Source organism: Belonocnema kinseyi, chromosome 5 (genome assembly GCF_010883055.1).
Source record: "Belonocnema kinseyi isolate 2016_QV_RU_SX_M_011 chromosome 5, B_treatae_v1, whole genome shotgun sequence".
Classification (NCBI taxonomy): domain Eukaryota; kingdom Metazoa; phylum Arthropoda; class Insecta; order Hymenoptera; family Cynipidae; genus Belonocnema; species Belonocnema kinseyi.
The window spans coordinates 53,745,643-53,751,431 of record NC_046661.1 but is presented as its reverse complement, the minus strand read 5'-3'; positions in this window follow the sequence as shown (position 1 = coordinate 53,751,431).

Sequence of the window (5,789 nt, the reverse complement as noted above, 5' to 3'; positions counted from 1 at the left end):
CAAATATCATAAATAAAATAGTGATTGTTTCTTGAAAACAACCGTCCCAATTTCGGTTAGGTGTCAGGAAACTCATCGACAATGTAGTTACTACTTTTCTTGTTTGTACAGCAGTATAAGAGATATGAAAAAAGGATAAGAAATAAAATTTTCTCATTAAAAAGTTGAATAAACTTGGTTAATACAATTTTTTTTATTAGACACATATTTTTCGTCTTATTCGTCAAAAATGCAATTAAATAAAAGAAATTAATTTTTCACTAAAACTATGCAAGATACGAAAAAATATTAATGGACAAAAATTGCTCATCCGAGAAGGGTCTAAAAATTGGTTGATAATCATTTTTTGTTGGGAGTGCAGTTTTTGTTTTAATCATATAAAATAAGATTGAAAATTTTTTTAAATTATTTTTTCGAAGACAAATACAAGATTTAAAAATATGAATAGACAAAGGTTGTTCATCCGAGAAAGGTCTAAAAATTGGTTGTTAATCATTTTTCTATGAGGTGAGTAGTTTTTGTGTTAATCATATAAAATAAAATACAAAATTTTGTTAATAAAGTTTTTGGAAATCGAATACAAGATTCAATAAAAATTAATAGACAGATGTTGTTCATCGAAAAGAGATCATCAAATTTGTTATGACCTAAGTTCTGATAAGTCGCGTACTATTTTTTTAATCGTGAAAGATGACATTACAAATAAACAAATTATACTTTTGGGAAAAAGGCACAACGTTCACTAACTTTCAGTCGTCGGTTGTCGCACCTAGGGCGCGCAACAGGTGCGCTCTAACTTGCGAGCCGCGAGAGCAGCGCGCAATGAGAATATTCGGACAGATTACGGGCAGATTTTTCACTTTCTTGGTAGAAACTGGAATTATATATTATCCTTAAAGAAAACGATTAAACAAGCCAAATTTACCAAATAAAAATGTACTGCGTTTTACTTCTGAGAAACAAGTGGGGAGTCCCGGTATATTCGATCAATTATTATAATCATAGGTGATCAACTAAAAACGTTTTTGATGTAACTTTTGCAATTTAAAATGCATTTAATTGTTTAAGTTACATTGTTAAAATTCTTTAAATTGAAATGATACGTCTAAAAATGAATATCTAAAATGAAAAAATGTTTAAAAAATAATGTAATTAATTAAAATACTTTAATAATTTGCAAATTTTCATTAATTTTCTTCGGATTTTAGAATAATGTGACCCATTAAAATAATTTCGACAAGCAAACTTACCAAATTTCCAAAACTGAGAATCTTACACGAATCCACTTTTTATTCGTTATAACTAATAAAACTGCAGTTAACAAGATTTAAAATAAATTTTAACAATTGGTGTAAGAAATTGTCATTAATCTTAAAATTTATTATTCAGAGAAAAAGCTAATTAATCATAAAAATAAAGATGCGAGTGCACTAAAAAGATAGCGAATATTTTTATTTATAATTGCATTCTTTAATTACTTGAATTTCGCTTTAAGACGGAAAAAGAAACCTTTAAATTGTGAAACTTTCTACTAACTGTCCTGATGCAAAATTTAAAATTTCCATAAATTTTACAATTTTGAAATTCTTAAATTTAAAGCTAATTAAAATTTGACTTATTTTTAAATTTCTAGCAAAATAAATTTTAAATTTAAATATTTAGAAGCTGGAATTTTCAACTTGTAATGTCCAGAAAAACGTAAATTAACAATTCTATAATCATTTAATTATTTTATTTTTACGGTATATACTTTTTTAAATAAACAATTTGAATGTTGAAAAACTAAGATAAAAATGGACTAAAAAATTGTTTAAATTATAACTTAAAACCATCTGATTATAAGTTATTATAATTCAACATTAAGTCTAATTTTAAAATGAAAAAAAAAACAGAAACATAGAGGGGAGTACCCAAGTATGAGATATCAACTCTGTTTGGCGTAATTGTCGGAATTCTATGTACTGAATTTAAAAGCAATATAGGTCATTTTAAAGTAAATTTAGTTTGTCATAAGAAGCTCCAATGAAAAATTTTATTACAAATTTTTTTATGCTGAAAATACAAAAAATGTAAAAAAGTGCTTTTTCCAAACTCGTCAAACTATTCTCACAATATGAGATACCCAGGAAATAGCTAATAAAATGCAAAATAAAGTATTATTTTTAATGAAAAACTTCATTCCATGTTTCCGAAGTATAAATTTACGGCTATTTAGATATATTTAGTTTTTGCAGTAGTCACAAACACTTTTGTAACCAATTTCCCCCGCGCAGCCAGTGTTATAAAAACCACAGGTATCTTATATTATGAGAACCACACTGTGCAATGCACTTACTATGCCTGACCTGTACAATGAAAAACTTCAACACTATCGATATTTTCCTACTTAGTTATTCAATCCCCAGCACTCCAGACAAACTTTGCTGCTAAATACATATTTAATGAATAATAAATAGGGTTTAAAGAATTCCCTTCCAAGAACTCGACCACCATCGATTTCACAAAAAGTTCGCCTATAATCTTTAGAAGCCCAAGGAGAAATGGAATATACCACGAAATTACTCTTTCATCAAGGGCTACAAGTTAGTGATAGAACCAACAGAGTGGGTCTCTTAGTTTACCTGATACCCCGCTTTCTCATATTACGAGAATATCTCATATTCGAGTACTCTTCTCTATAAATTTTAATATTTCAGAAAAAATATAAATTTTGTTAAAGTTTTGGAAAAAAGCTTTTAAAGATTTTTGAATGGTTTCAAGAGAATCAAGTATTTATCTCTATATTTCTAGAAAAATTTTTAATGACTTTTAAAAAAATTAGTTTTAAGATTATATCTAGAAAAATTTTTAATAGTTCCAAAATTGACAAACAATAATCTGAAATCATTTCAAGTTGTGAATTAATTTTGAATCATTTCAAAGCTTCTAAATATCTCTTATAAATTTAAAACATTTTAAAATTCTTCTAAGTAAAAATTTACGCTTAAAATGAAGATTTAAAATCAAATATGTTTAAAGTAAATGATTTTAGAATTACGCATTGTTAGGTGAATTACATCATAATTAAAAAATTGAACAGTTGAACTTAAGATTTAAAAAAAAGTTGAAATAGAATTTAATTTCAATTTGTAAATAATTTATCGAGAAAGATAAAAGGTAGAAATATTATTTTAAATTACATTATATCATCATGTGATACAAAATGTGTGATAATTTAAGTGATTATATATATATATATGTTTCTTCTAAAAATTTGTAAAATTCTCGGTCAAAAAATAAGTTCACTATCATTTCCCGGTTTCTCCCGGTCTACAAAATTCCCGGTTGCCCAATCCATCAGCTAGTCTGAAATTCAATTATTTCGAAAGCCTTCCATCCAGTAGTAGATGGAATAATAAGATAGTACTTATTGACTATAGAAAATTGCAGCAATAAACAGTTTAGAATGCGAGAATCGGAATCTAAGAATGAAGATTGGACTATCGGCTCCGGCACTTCTGTTTTCGCCGTTATCTCACTTGTGTTAGCGGCAAGCAATTTATCTCTCATTCGCTCAAGGTTCTAATTGCTGCTCATCATTTAATTTTTTGCTTCTCCCCTTCATGTCTCGCTTAGTACTACGTCTTAAGTCTTAAGGAAAATAAACGACCTTTCAAACTTTTTAGAGTCTAATCATCTTTCTTGTTTTGACTCTTTCTGCTGACTCCAGCAATCCAAAGAAAACTGGCCGATCATCTCACTCTGTTTCGTGTGAGTGCATACCCAGCGCTATGACATCACGGTGGAATGTATGGATCATGGGATATATTTTTTGTGAATGTGACTCTCCTAGTCGGGTTTCACGGTTCCACTTCCAAAATAATCAGAAGTATACATTTCGAATTTGAATTTCCCGCCAATTGTGTTAAATTCTAATTCTAATGAGAATGTATTATGTAAGGTTCATTAAGATTTTATGTAAAATTTAACTGCCTCTAGGGTTATCAAGTTTCAAGAAAAATTGGACAAATTAAAAGTTTCATGAAACTGTGGAAACGTATAAAAGTTTCCAGTTTCAAATATTATGGCAGGAAATCTTAAAACATTTAAAATTTGATTTTAAGTATTAACATTGGAAATTTAATTGTATATTAATCTAGACTAATACAGTGAAACTCTTTTATAGCGCCGATTTCCGGGCTGACGGTGGGTGGGAACTAACTCATTATAGCCAGCTCCGCTTTTGTTTGTTCACGGCTGAGTGCTCGCCTCAGTGACAGCCGTAGACCCCACCTACTTCGCGCAGCTCCTGTTACACCTACCTGTGGCGCGGCATCAATTCTTGGAAGGACTATAGAAGGGAGGGCTACTAAAGGGTTTCACTGTATTAATATGACATCAATCTTAATATTAATATTAATATTATGTAATATAAGTATTAATATTAGTAAATTGTAGCGTATCCAAAGGCAAGCCGAAAAAATGGTGGTTATGTGTGAATGAGACCCTAAGCCGAAAAGATATAAAAAGCTTTGGAAACACAAGAACTTGCATGAGAAAATGTATGGGCGTAAAGGAAGTTAAAGTTTTATGCCAGGACAGGAAAGTATGGTGATAAATAGCTTATAAGAAATTGCGTGATGAAGAGCGTAAATGGAGTGAGAGACGCTTGAAACGAAGAACATTGGACACCAATGGGCCCAGGTGGAGAGCATTACTTGGTGGATGTGATTAGAGAATAGAGTATGGATGCCACCACCTGATTATCAGTCATTTCGCGTTAGACGTAAAATTATTTATATTTGCTAGAGAGATTAATCAACCACAATTCCCTCTCTCACATATCCCATATAAACTCCTTAGTACGCCTTGATCCCAGGCAGTATAACAAGGCTAAAGCCGAGTGAGTCACCCTCACCTTGAAAGGGATTTGGCCTAATGGTATACTAAAAGAAAAATAATAATATAAATAATTAAAATTTCTAGTTTTCTAAACTCTGATTTATTTATCGAAGGCTTCACAGCCCTTGCCGTGGGTGTGATTATTAATTTAACTATGATATTTAACTATCATTTTAAAAGTAATAAAAATAAGCTTTAATATTTATTATAACTGTTATTCTTTGGTGATTAGTCTGTATGAATTACCAAAATTCCTATTTATTCATCGCAGGCTTCACAGTCTTTGCTCTTTTCCGTTTTTTTCATTAAAAAATAATTCATTTTACTTAATATTAAACTATTCCCATCGAAGATTCATCATATATTGAAAATTCATCTGTTTGGTCGAAAATGTAACTTTTTTATTGCTAATTCCTCGTTTTTAATAGAAACTTTATCTGTTGGTAGAAAATTCAACTACATATATTGTCAAAAATTAACAATTTTGTTTAGCATTCAACTACTTTTTGAAAATGTTTTGTTTTGTTTAAAAATTCATCTCTTTCTTTAGAAGTTTAACCTTTTCTGATAAAAGTGATTTTCATTGAAATTGGTAAAAATGTTAGGTGATTCAATTCTATACATTTAAAATCTAATCTTTTTATTGAAGATTTAATTATTTTGTTTAAAATCCATATTTTTTGGCTGAATTCAACTATTTTTTAATTAAAACTTTAAGTTTTGAACCCCGTCATGTCAGAAAAAACTATTATTATAAAGGCTGTATTTGTATCTGAAGTCTGTCTGTATTTTTTGTAGAAAAATTTTAAAAAATAAGCAAAAGGAGGACGAATCTGTAACTTGAAGTTACTAAAAGTCCTAAAAGAATTCTATAATCGTATATAAACTAAGGTGGGGGGGGGGGGGGG